Genomic DNA, 13,925 nt, shown 5'->3' with positions numbered 1-13,925 from the left:
GTATGATTTCTTCCACACACTGGGGGGTGACACCCCTTTAGAAGCAGAGGTCGAGTTTGATTATCTAGGTATAAAACTCACAAGAAATTTATGCTGGTCTCCGCAAATGGAAAGGGCACAGTTGTCCTTGGTACAACACACTGCAAACATAGCAAAAATTAATAGAAAAACATATCTAGAAGGATGGCCCCTGCATTTGGATATTTACAATGTTAAGGCTCTACGGTCAGCCTTATATGGGATGGAGCTATGGGGTAGTATAAAAACCCATACCTTGACTGTAGTGGAGCATTCTTGAAATCCTTATTAAACCTCCTAGCGAGTACCCCATTGACTCCCCTCTACCTAGACTTGGTACAGAAGATAATTATTCATAAGACTTGAGTGCACACTCCTAATTTTTTTTGCACCAGCTCTGGTCCACAACACCATTAGAACCATACAGGGTGGGCCTTAGAGACCACATGACTCCAATGTTTAAGGAAGATTTTGTGGCTCCGTACCGTAAAGGTAAGAGATTGAGCCTTGATACATACTGGGTCACCCCAGCGACCATGTGCTCAATCCTATAGTATTAAAGCTACTTTTTGGGTAAGTGTGACAGTGGACAATATTTTGAAGTGTAGGGATTCTCATAGGCTGCTTTTGTGGATTGTAAATCTATGCCACTGTATGAGAATACTATTAATGAAATCGCCACCCCTCTGGCAAGGAAACTATACCTACAAGGTACGGATTCTTGCCTGTGCGAACTTTTACCAGGAAGTGGCATAAAGAAATGGACTTTGCTGATGAGTCTTGCACGTGTTGTTGGTTGTGGGGGTGGGTTGGGGGCTCAAATCGCTCATCCATGAACTGTGATTTTGTCCATTTTATAAATAGTACCGCACTAGATGGATTGCCCCACTTTGTAAACAACCTGGGCATCAGGAAGCGTTCAGAATAATGCAAACGGACTCGAGCCAAATTGCCATCAGGAACTTAGCCAAGCAAAATATCGCAATGTGGATTAGACGTGCAAATTGTGTATAAAATAGCTTTTGATTCTTATTTTTTTTTTTATCGCTTCCTTTTTGCTCCTATCTTGATCTCATGCAGCTAATATTACTTTTGAGGTCTTGGAGAAGAGCCTGATCCTTTGTGTATATTTTTTTAATGTGTCTAAAATATGCAATTTTAAGGTTTTATAGAGGCGTTCTCTTTATATACTGCTCGTCAAATGGGTTAACAGATGAATATTTTAAGATGATCTTGTTTTACATATTTAGTTTTATTGGTTTAAAGAGAATAAGCTGTGTTATTTATACATGATTGTATTTGACTTGTGCAATTCTTCAAAATGATCGAAATAAAGTTATTCTAACTAACTGAATGAATCCCAGAGCAAGTACCAGTGGCTAAAAAATTCCAGAATTCCCTCAATCACCTTTTTGTTTTGTTCAGTTTGATGGGAAAGCCCAGGTCCAGGCATCACTGTGCCACAGGAATCATGCTATACCGCATGGATGAGGCCTGCATAGGTCAAAACCAGTCTAAAGTTGCTTGTGTTATCTGGAGGGAGCCCGGCAATTTAAGCTGGGGACTGTGTGAGTATTTTTAGTGCGGCATGGCGCGCAAAACACAACAGAATGGAATTCTGCCCAAGTAATTATCACTGAGTGATATTAAACATACCCATCACATTCTTGGCTCACAAGAAATGAAACCATTGTCATACAGTCAAATACATTACTGCCACCATACCACTGACGGAGCTTTCATCTGAAGGATTCCGCAGCGTGACCCATTATCTAAAATGAGATGTTCAGGGTTATTTGCAGGACCTGCTTACTCACATACTTGTCTGATAAAAGTGTAACTCATTGCCAATGTGAGTGGTTTATTTCCATTCTCGCCAAAATCAATGAGCTGCTTTTCATCGTGATGTTCATGCTCCTTTTGGCTGGAGCTGGACAATCCAAATTCAATTTAGTACCCCCCCCCCCCCCCCCCATCGATTTGCTGGCCTGTTTTACAAGCAAAAAACGCCTAAAAAAGATTGTCCAACTTCTACTGCATGAATACCAGGCACAAGATGTCTGCCCGCATCGTATGTAGAGCAGACTATTGCAACCTCTTATATCTCGGTCTGCCTGAAGCAAACATTTACAAGATGCATAGGATTCAGAACTCTGTAGTGCGCAAGGTGTTCCAAGTTGCGACCAAGCTTCTAAAGCCAGAATTCATTTTTATTGGCTTCCTGTTTCATCTACAAGATCATGTATACAAGAATGATTTAGACGTCACTCTACATTTATCATTTGTGGTGCACGGATTTATTCTTCGAACTTCCTGGTCCTCAATACTGGAACAAACTTTAGTTTTAAATAATGACCATACATTGTCATTTGGCAGTCAGAAAAGTCAAAGGAAAATGCTACTTATGTATGCATCTGTTCTTGGCATGTAGAGCTGCAGATTTCTACACTTTGCTTTAGATCGCCACCTGGTGTTGGGCTCGGATGATTGCATGTTGTCGTCTTGGAAGAAGTCTGTAGTCACGAGATAGGCGACTCCTCCCTTGGACGATAGTGCGCATGGGCATTGGCTCCAGTGCGCATGGGCATCGGCTCCATCCTTAGATTGTTTATCGCCATGATGGGAAATGATGCAGTCAGTAGAAATAAAGAAAGGATGTCCATGCGTGTATATCTAAGTAAGATAAAAACTGGAACAGATACAGGTCCCGGGGAGGCGGGATGGCAGTTAGAAATCTGCAGCTCTACATAACAAAAACAGATGCATACTGATAAGTAGCATTTTCCGTTTGAGGCATATGAGCTGCAAATTCTACACTTTGCATCAATTGTGCAGCAGTGTCTCCCCTAGCAGTGGTCACCTGTGTCTGTTGCAGTAGTTTGAAAGAGTTTTAAGGACAGCTTGGCCTACTGCAGCTTGCTGCTTGGCTTGCACATCAACACAATAGTGTTTAGTGAAGGTGTGTGTTATAGACCATGTTGCTACCTTGCAGATGTCTTCTAGTGGAATGTTTCCTAAGAAAGCCATGGAGGCTCCTAGTTTGCGTGTGGAGTGCGCTCTAGGAGGAACTGTTAATGTGCGTTTTATAGCATATTTGTATACATTTAACAATCCACCTTGCAATTCCTGATTTAGAAATAGTTGCTTTGTTTTGCGAAAGGACTTGGTCCCATCGATGTAGTGAAGAGCTCTTTTGACATCTAGAGTGTGTAAAGCTCTCTCTGCTACAGTGTCTGGGTTTTGAAAAAACACTGGTAACTCAACAGATTGGTTTAGATGAAAATGAGTAATTACTTTGGGAAGGAATTTAGGATTAGTTCTTAGAACCACCTTGTTAAGGTGTAATTGTAAGAATGGTTCTTGTATAGTGAAAGCTTGAATCTCACTAACTCTTCTAAGAGGTAATAGAAACGAGGAAAGCTGTTTTCATTGTGTAAAGGTTCAAAAGGGGGTCCCATGAGCCTGGTAAGAACAATGTTTAGGTTCCACACTGGAGAGGGTGGTAACCTAGGAGGAATAATTATTTTTAATCCTTCCAAAAACTTTTATTGCTGGTACTCTAAACAATGACTTATGTTGTCTGTTTTGTAGATATGCGGCAATGGCTGCAAGATGTAAACATATAGATGAATAAGCCAGATTACATCTTTGTAAATGGAGAGGGTAACAGATAATATTTTGGATGGAAGCACCTAAAGGATCAATTTGATTATGATGGCAGTAAATGCAAATCTTTTCCATTTAGCAGCATAGAAAGCGCTAGTAGTAGGTCTTCTTTAATGATATTCACACAGTATGGTGGCAGGTTAAGGTAACTAAACTCTAAGACTTCAGGAGCCAGATCGCCAGATTCAGTTGACCTGGATCTGGATGCCTGATGTATCCATGGTTCTCCGTTCGCATGAATGGTGGCAGACAGTTTTTGGTGTGGAACTAGAGAGAGTTCTAGCAGTGTGGTGAACCACGGTTGGTGTGCCCATGTGGGAGCTTCCAGGATCAGTTTGACAGACTGTTGTCAGAGCTTGCGTACCACTAGTGGTATTAGTGGGGTTGGCGGAAAAGCATACGGAAATCTGCCCGACCAGTTTAACCATAACGCATTGCCCTTGGACAACGGGTGTGGAAACCTGGCGCCGAAGGTTGGGCATTTTGCGTTTTCGTGTGTGGCAAACAGGTCTATGTCTTGATGACCACACTTGTGAAAGAGGGTTGAAAAACTTGCAGATGTAGTTCCCATTCGTGAATCTGTTGTGTCTGTCGTCTTAACAGATCGGCTATCTGATTGTGAACTCCTGGAAGGTGTTCTGCAAGCAGATGTATCTTATGTGGAATGGCCCATCTCCAAATGTTTTGTGCGAGCTGGGACAGTTGCAGGGAATGTGTGCCTACTTGTTTTTGTATGTAGTACATGGCTGTCATGTTGTCCGTCCGGATTAAGACAGCTTTGTTCCGTATGTGTACTTGGAAGGACTTCAGTGCTAGGAAAATCGCCAGCAACTCTAGGTGATTGATGTGGAGCACCTTTTGTTGAGCGGTCCATCTTCCCCGAGTTGTGTGGTGGAGCAGATGTGCTCCCCATCCTGTGAGGGATGTGTCTGTTGTCAGTACTATCTGTGGAACAGGCTAGAGGAACGGCTGCCCTCTGGACAAGTTTTTGGTGTTCCACCACTGCAGAGAGCGATGTGTGCAGCTGTCCACCAACACCAGGTCGGTTAGTTGTCCTTGTGCCCGATTCCACTGATGTGCTAGACATTCCTGCAATGGGTGCATTTGCAGTCTTGCATATGGTACAATAAAAATCCAAGATGCCATCATGCCTATTAATTGCATGAACACTCTGGCCGGGAGAGAATGTTGGTTTTGAAACCTTGTGACTAAGGCTTGAATGCTCTGTATTCTGGCTGGACTGGGATAAGCTAGAGCTATATTGGTGTTTATGGTAGCCCCTAAGTATTGATGTACATAAGAGGGCTGTAGATGTGACTTGGTGTGGTTTATTGTAAACCTCAAGTTGTGTCCAGTCTGAATTGTGTGAGATGTGTGTTGAACACACTGGTTGAATGACTTGGCTTTTATGTATGGGAAGACGTGGATATGTTGTCTTCTGAGATGTGCTGCTACTACTGCTAGGCACTTTGTGAACACTCTTGGTGCAGTTGTGACCCCAAATGGAAGGACTTTGAATTGATAGTGTTGTCCTTCTAGCACAAACCTGAGATACTTCCTGTGAGAAGGATGTATGGGAATGTGAAAGTAGGCGTCTTTGAGGTCTAGTGTAGTGAGGAAATCACCTTGTTGCAATAATGGGAGCACTTGTAAAGTGACGATGTGAAAATGATGTGTAAATGCCGATTGAGAGGTCTTAAATCTAGAATTGGTCTTAGTGTCCCATCCTTTTTGGGCATTAGGAAGTAGAGTGAGTAGACCCCATTCCTTGATGTAGCAAAGGAACTAGCTCTATTGCATCTTTTTACAGCAATGAGAGAACCTTGTTGGAGCAGCGTTAGATGTTCTGTGGACATCGGAAGCTGTCTGGGTGGTATATTTGGTGGGGCAGGTGTAAGCTCTAGGCAGTAATCATACTGGATAATATGTATCGTATTGTATTGCTACTTGTTAAGCGCAGCTGTCACCCAAAGGGTCTCCTGGCGCTGAGACCACATCATTCCATCGGGTGAAACACACTACATTGCTCTAGGAAACAAATAAGTCTTAAGGTCCCTTTTAAAAGAAGTGAGGTCTTGTCTACTCCTCAACGCCAGAGGTAGGGTGTTCCATAGCGTGGCGGCTGTGAAACTAAAAGCACGGCCGCCCATCCTCACTCTATTAATCCTGGGGACCGTCACTAGAAACGCTGAGGAGGATCTCAGAAGTCTGGCAGCTTGATACCAAGAAAAGAGATTTTGAAGCGGTATCGGTCCCAGTCCGTGCAGAGCCCTGAAGACCAGGCATAAGGCCTTAAAGGCAATCCTCTGCTGGACAGGTAACCAATGAAGATCAGCCAATGCTGCGGATGAAGAAGCAGAACGTGGACGGGATAAGGCCAATTTAGCAGCCATGTTTTGAATCCTCTGTAACTTTAGGATCAAAATTTTAGGGGCTCCCAGAAGTAGTGCGTTGCAGTAGTCTAATCTACTGAGTCTAGAACTACGCACTACCTCTGCTCTAGCTTCCAGGGGGAGTAACGGCAAGATTTTGCGTAGGGCACGAAGCAAGCCCATGCAAGTCGCCGTAGTCCTGTTCACAGAGGCGTCAAGCTGCTGCAAATTAGGTTCAAACAGAACTCCCAGATTGCGGGCCGATTCTGCAGCCTCTACCGCCACTGCTTGCTGTCTGTTGCTGAGATAAGATGTTACAAAAGGGGTTGGTGATGGACGGAGCTTCTGAATCAATCAGACACTCACACCGTGTCAAGAAATCTGGGTTTAATCCATCACCGTTCTTTAGCCCACTCTGCCACCCCAGTTCAGACATGGCTATATGCAAATCAGTCTGGCCCAGTGCCTCATGGGAACAGTGCAGCCCGAACTGCCAAGCCATGTCTTCCCTGGACCGGAAACAAGCTTCCGAGGACCGGTTTCTGGCATTCCAGCCTTCTTCAGCCCGGCTTGCTTGAATCCAGTGGCAAAGTGAGCAAGGGACTCACGTCGGAGTATACCCTGCCACACTTATGGCGGCCAAAAGCGGTACACTGAATTCAAGCAAGCCGGGCTGAAGACGGCTGGAATGCCAGAAACCGGTCCTCGGAAGCTTGTTTCCGGTCCAGGGAAGGCATGGCTTGGCAGTTCGGGCTGTACTGTTCCCATGAGGCACAGGGTCAGACTGATTTGCATATAGCCATGTCTGAACTGGGGTGGCAGAGTGGGCTAAAGAACGGTGATGGATTAAACCCAGATCTTTTGACTGGGTGTGAGTGTTTGATTGGTTCAGATGCTCCGTCCGTTACCACCCCCTTTTGTACCGCTTTTGGCCACCAAGTGTGGCAGGGTATGCTCAGACGTGAGTCCCTTGCTCACTTTGCCACCGGATTCAAGCAAGCCGGGCTGAAGACGGCTGGAATGCCAGAAACCGGTCCTCAGAAGATTGTTTCCGGTCCAGGGAAGGCATGGCTTGGCAGTTCGGGCTGTACTGTTCCCATGAGGCACAGGGTCAGACTGATTTGCATATAGCCATGTCTGAACTTCGGGTGGCAGAGTGGGCTAAAGAACGGTGATGGATTAAACCCAGATCTTTTGACTGGGTGTGAGTGTTTGATTGGTTCAGATGCTCCGTCCGTTAGTAGTCTGTACCTCTTGCTTAAATCCTGAAATGCGTAGCCACGCGTGACGTCTAAGGACGACACTGGTGTTTATTGCCCTGGATGCAGTGTCTGCTACATCTAGTGCACATTTAATGGAGGCATTTGATATAAGCTTACTCTCTTGTATGAGGTCATCTGCTTGCGCCTTATATTGGTCAGGTAGTTGTTGTAAGAGCTTCTCTAACTGATCATAGTGAGCCCTGTCGTATCTTGCGAGGAAGGCCTGTGTGTTAGCAATGCGCCAAGCATTGCTAGCTTGGGCAGCTATTCTTTTCCCTGAAGCATCTATGATATTTGATTCTTTATGTAAATGTAAATGTATAGGCATTTATATAGCGCACTACTTACCCGTAGGGTCCCAAGGCGCTTCGACTGCTGCGAAACCCTTCCTGGTTTCCCTGAGAGATGGTCCCTTAATGGGTATCTCCAGGGTGAGACCAGGCATCCCCGGCGGTCTGGTGGGGCCGTTAGTGAAGATGAGGCAAGCTAATGCCCAGAGTTGCCGAGTGTGATCGCTGATCAGAGTGGGCACCGAGGCGAGAGAATTATCGAGTCCGCTGACCCTGGTCCAGAAACCTGCCGCGCCGGGAATCGAACCCTGGTCCCGGGCCGTCCTCTGCTCTCGGGTCTGCCGCCTCTAACCAGTGAGCCACACTACTATCAGGCGGTGGTGCTTCGCCTGATGTTTGGGAATTTGCTCTTTTCCTAGAGTTACAAACTACTAGGGAGTCTAAGGGTAGCTGCCCGAACTAATGTAAGCAGGATCCCCAGGAGCTGCTCTGTACTTTTTCTCTATCCTTGGGTTCATGATTATTGCTCTTACAGGATCTTTAAACACTTCTGATGCATGTTTAATGACCCCTTTAATCATTGGTAGTATTTGCACAGATTTATGGGATTGTTCAAAAGTGTCTGGTAAAACATCTTCTTCTGCCTCATCTGAATGCATGGTGACAATGTGATAGATGGCAGCCCTATTAATTAAGTGTCCAAACCCAATATTGTCTTCTAGAGGAGAATGTTTAGATGGATATATATGTGGGTCAGGAATATCTGGTATATCCTGTGGGTTTGGATACTTCCAGTCTGGTGAACCTGTTGTGTAGGGAAAAGGGCCATCTGGGTCTTTCCCTCCCCCCATGCTACACTGATCATCATCAGCATTCCGAGGAGGTGTATGTTGTGGAGAATGAGGAGGAGAATTTTGAAGTGAAATGTTTAAAGGGAGAGCAGGAGAAGGAGATACAGGAGAAGAAGGGTGCATAGGAGATGTGGCAGAGTCCCTCTTGACAGGCATTGGAGGTGTAGGTACTGTATGGGACTTCCCCTCCCTGTGTGGTGCGGCAGAAACATGTCCTGTTTCTGGATCTATGTATATCCTTTTTTGCAAAGGATCAGGTCTAAAAAGCTCTTCTTGAGAAATTGCTTTCGGCGCCGATTTTTTCGGCTCCTGGCCTAGTTTCTGCTTGTCTTTAGCCTTAGGATTTGTTGTATAGTCCTTTGCCGTACTTTTCGGCACCGAAGGTATTGTTTTCAGAGACGAGGCCTGGTTCGAGGGCTTGGGTTTCGGCACCGAAGATTTTGGGGTGGAAGCACAAGTTACTACTTGTGTAACGATATATCTGTAAGAGACATTAGTTAGTGATAGATTCCTTACCTTAGAATATCCCCAGGCGTCCGACTGGATCCGGAAACTTTTGCTTAGCAGTACCCTTGCGCGTCGGTAGGCTTCTTCTGCGGCTCCGCGTCCGTCGCCTGCGTCGTGGGCGCCGCGATGATGTCGTGGGAGTACTTAGACGCCGCCTCCGCGTGCTGACGTCAGTTCTTAGACACAGCTTTTCCACGCCAGAAACGCAGAGCTATGCCAAAAACCAACACTGGTGCCATGAAACTAGGGCCCTGAAAGGGGATGACCTTAACCCTAGATATCTGTTCGCAGAACGGGGAGGATGGGTGGGTCGGTAGGGAATCTATCACTAACTAATGTCTCTTACAGATATATCGTTACACAAGTAGTAACTTGTGCATCTGAAAGAGACACGTTAGTGATAGATTCCTTACCTTAGAATAGATACCCCAGCAATACCAACCCCGTGGTGCGAACTAATAATCACACCAGAAAGTCCTGGGGGAAGGAACGGCCAAAGAAGCCATCCCTCCGGACTGGACTGTCCAGGCAATAATGTTGTGCAAACGTGTGCAGCGAGGGCAACGTAGCCGCCTGGCAAATGTCCTGCAAGGGCACACCTCGGCCCAAGGCAGTTGTAGTCGCTGTGGCTCGAGTGGAATGAGCCCTCAGCCCCACTTAGCCAAGGAGTAACACGCCTAGATACACAAGATGATCCACCGCGAGATGGTCCGCTTGTGCACCGCTTTCCCTTTCTTAGCGCCCACGTAACCAACAAAGAGTTGGTCATCCACCCGGAACTGGCGTGTGCGATCCAAATAAAATGAGAGCGCACGTTTTGGGTCCAGACAGTGGAGCCTCTCTTCCTCTCTCTCTCTCGAGGGATGCGGAGGCGGAAAGAAGGTGGGCAAGGTGATAGATTGCCCAATGTGGAAGGCCGTGACTACCTTGGGTAGGAAGTAGGGCCTTGTCCGAAACACAACATGTCCGGATGGACTGAAAGGAAGGGAGGTTTACAAGATAGAGCCTGGAGCTCACTCACACTCCTGGCAGAGGTGATGGCCACCAGGAAGGCAGTTTTCAAAGTGAGAAGGCGAAGAGGACAGTTGTGGAGTGGCTCGAATGGAGCGCACATCAGAAATGTAAGAACCAAGTTCAAGTCCCACTGAGGCATCACAAAGGGCACAGGAGGGTACGTATGCGTGATGCCTTTCAGGAATCGAACGATAGGGGACTTGAACAAAGAAGGTTGATCAGGCAGCCTCAAAAAGGCTGAAAGAGCAGAAAGGTAGCCCTTTATAGTGCCCAGAGCAGAGCCCTGCTGGGCAAGAGAAAGAAGGAAGAGAAGAACCTCAGAAAGAGGGGCAGAGAGAGGATCCACAGCCTTTGCTGTGCACCATGCCACAAATCTGTTCCACCTGCAGGAGTATACCGACTTTGTGGAGGGACGCCTGGCTGCCAGAATGATGTTGCAAACTTCAGGAGGCAAGTCAATTGGCCTCAACTGTCGCCGCTCAATCTCCAAGCATGGAGGTGGAGACTGGACAGGTTCGGGTGGAGGACCGTCCCCTGCTGCTGCAACAGAAGGTCCTCCTGAAGAGGCAGACGAACCAGAGGATCGACTAACATACTGAGTAGCTCGGGATACCAGTACCTTTGTGCCCAGTCCGGAGCCACAAGGATGACTTGTGCCCGGTCGCGCCTGATCTTCAGCACTCTGGGCAGAAGTGGTATAGGCGGAAAGGCGTACAACAGCCCGCAGCTCCACTCGCGACGAAAAGCGTCTCCGAGCGAGTGCCACCTTGGAAATTCCAACGCGCAGAACTGATGACATTGCGCGTTCTATTCGGTGGCGAATAGATCTAACCAAGGCTCTCCCCACTGCAGAAAGACCTTACGCCACGTCCGAGTTCAGACGCCATTCGTGATCCATCACGCACCGGCGGCTGAGTTCGTCCGCCCTGCGTTCAGAGAACCGGCCAGGTGTTGAACCACCAGAGTCACCCCCTGATGTTCCAGCCATTGCTGGAGACGCAGAGCCTCCTGGCAAAGGGTCCACGACCCCACCCCGCTCTGTTTGTTGCAGTACCACATGGCAGTGGTGTTGTCCGTGAACACCTGCACTACACTCCCTCTGAGGGGAGGAATGCCTTCAGTGCTAGACGAATCGCCCGCAGCTCCAAACGGTTGATATGGAGCCGGAACTCCGCCGGAGACCAGATGCCTCTGATCTCCGCCTCTCCCATGTGGCCTCCCCAGCCCTGGAGGGATGCTTCCGTCACAACTACATGCTCCGGTTGGGGTAGGGAGAGGGATCGGACGCTGACACAATCGCGGTCCGTGAGCCACCACTGCAGCTGTCTTGCAGTGCCCCTCCGAGATCAGGACATGGTCGGACAAGTTGCCCTCATACTGGGCCCACTGAAACTTCAGGTCCCACTGCAGAGCCCGCATCCGCCACCAGGCGTGATGCACCAGAAGGATGCAGGAAGCCATCAGCCCCAGAAGCCGCAGCGTCAACCTGACCGAAACTCGGGATAAAGGCTGGAAGATTGGAATCAGAGCCTGTATATCCCGAACCCGCTGTTCGGGTGGGTAAACACGAAACTGCGCCGAGTCTAGAACCGCTCCGATGAAAAGGAGCTTCTGAGAGGGACACAGGTGTGACTTCGGCACATTGATGGAGAACCCCAGCTGGTGCAAGAGGTCTGCTCTAGTCTGGAGGTGGTGGACGACTGTCTGGGGCGAGCCCGCCTTCAACAACCAGTCGTCGAGGTAGGGGGAAGACTGAGACCCCTAACCGGCACAGATGAGCTGCGACCACCGCCATCACTTTTGTGAACACCCGTGGGGCACTGATAAGGCCGAAGGGGAGCACGGTAAACTGAAAGTGCTCGTGGCCTACCGTGAACCGCAGGTAACATCGGTGGGCCGGCAGGGCGGGGATGCAGAAATACGCGTCCTGCAAGTCCAACGCTACCATCCAGTCTCCTGAGTCCAGGGCAGCTAAGAACTGAGCCAGAGTCAGCATTTTGAACTCCACCTTCCGGAGGAAGCCGTTGACGTTCCTTAGGTTCAAGATCGGGCGTAGGCCCCCTTTGGCCTTCTTGGGTACCAGGAAGTAGTGGGAGTAGCAACCACGTCCTACTTCTGGCCCAGGAACGCGCTCGATGGCCCCTTGGCCAAGAGGGCCGAAACTTCCTCCTGCAGAAGCCGCAAGTGATCCCCCGATACGCGGTGGTTTTGCGGTGGCATGGCTTGAGGGGTCGTCTCGAAGGGGAGGGAGTAGCCCCTCCGGACGATCTTCAGCACCCACCTGTCCGAAGTGACAGTGCGCCAGTGAGAGTGGTGATGGAGAACCCTGCCCCCCACTGGCGTCACATGGGCCGAGAAGCACGGACTAGGAGGGTTTAGAGGTGGATGCTGCGGGGGAAGGTGTGGACTGGCCTCGCCGTTGTCCCCGACCGCCTCCACGGCGATTTCCATGGCCGCCACCGCGCTGGATGTTAGTCTGCGACGTGTGGCTGGCAGCACGTGTGGGGGCGCCCCTTCCTTGGCCACGAAAGGAGCGAAAGGCCCCCGTTTGCTGGCGCGGGGCCGAGAGGCCCAAGGACTTGGCCGTAGCCCTGGAGTCCTTAAAGCGCTCAAGCACATGGTCTGCCTTGTCGCCAAAGAGGCGACGGTTATCGAACGGCATGTCCATCAGAGTGTTTTGGACATCTGCCGAAAACTTGGCGGACCTCAGACAGGCGTGGCGTCTCACCGCCACCGTCATTGCCATCGCTCTGCTTAGCGAGTCGATGGTATCCAGCCCACACCGGATAGAATATTTGGCTGCGTCTCGGCCCTCCACAAGGGCTTGGCCGAGTTTGGCCAATACCTCCAACGGGCACTCTGGCAGCACCTCCGCCACAGTCTCCCACAGAGAGTGGGTGTAGCGGCCCAAGAGGCATGCGGTGTTGGAAGACCGTAGTCCCAAACCAAGGGAGGAGAATATTTTCTTTCCATAATTCTCATACCTCTTGGATTCCCTGTCCGGCGGAGCCGACGGGAATGCGGTCTGGGAATTGGAGGCCTGGATGACCAGGCTCTCGGGGGTGGGGTGGGGTGGGAGGACAGGAAACATGGGTCACCCAGGGCCGGGCGGTGGCGTCTGGCCACGTTCCTATCTACGGGCGAACCCGTAGCGGGCTTGGACCAGGTGCCCAAAAGAACGTCGGTCAAGGCCTCATTAAAGGGCAGCAGAGGCTCGGTAGAGCTTGACTGCGGTTTAAGGACCTCAGTGAGGAGGTTAGTCCTCACGGCCGCGACGGGGAGCTCAAGGCCTTGGCAGCCCTCGTCAACACCACACTATAGGTTGCCCCCTCCTCCGTAGCCATGGTAGGAGGCGAGACAAAGCCAGTGTCCGGGGAGGTGTCCAGACCACTGGCCTCCCCAAGGTCTCCTGCCCAGTCCTCCTGAGACTGACACTCCCTGGTCAGAGGGTCGTCAGACCCCTCCCAATCCTCCTCATCACCCATCTCCTGATACTCAGGGTTGTCAATATATGGGGGGGGGGTTCGGAAGGTCCGCGGCACCGGGCCCGAAGGCGCCGGCGGTGTCGGGACCGTGGGGCCCTGCGGCGCCGGCGGCGTCGGGCCGAAGCCCCCGACCCGCTAGGGGCCCCAGACGGAGGCGCCGCGGAGCCCGTCTGAGGAGAAAGGGACCTCATGGCCATGATGAAGCGCTCAATCTCCTCCGGCGTCGCGTCTCGCCCAGGGACCGGAGGGTGTGGGGCGGGACGTGACGCCCGCGACTCCGAAGGAGCCGCGTGGCCGGTGTCACCCAAACCCCCGGCCGAGTCGCACGAGCGTCGGGGGAGTCAGAAGAGCGATGACGCCTCTTTGACTTCTTGTGCTTATTACCTGATGACGACTTCGACCCGGAGAAGTGGTGCCGACTCCCAGAGCTGTGGTGGCTCCGTCCCCGCGACCTGTCCCT

This window comes from Lissotriton vulgaris, chromosome 5 (genome assembly GCF_964263255.1).
Source record: "Lissotriton vulgaris chromosome 5, aLisVul1.2, whole genome shotgun sequence".
Classification (NCBI taxonomy): Eukaryota; Metazoa; Chordata; class Amphibia; order Caudata; family Salamandridae; genus Lissotriton; species Lissotriton vulgaris.
Note: the sequence above shows the minus strand (reverse complement) of the source record.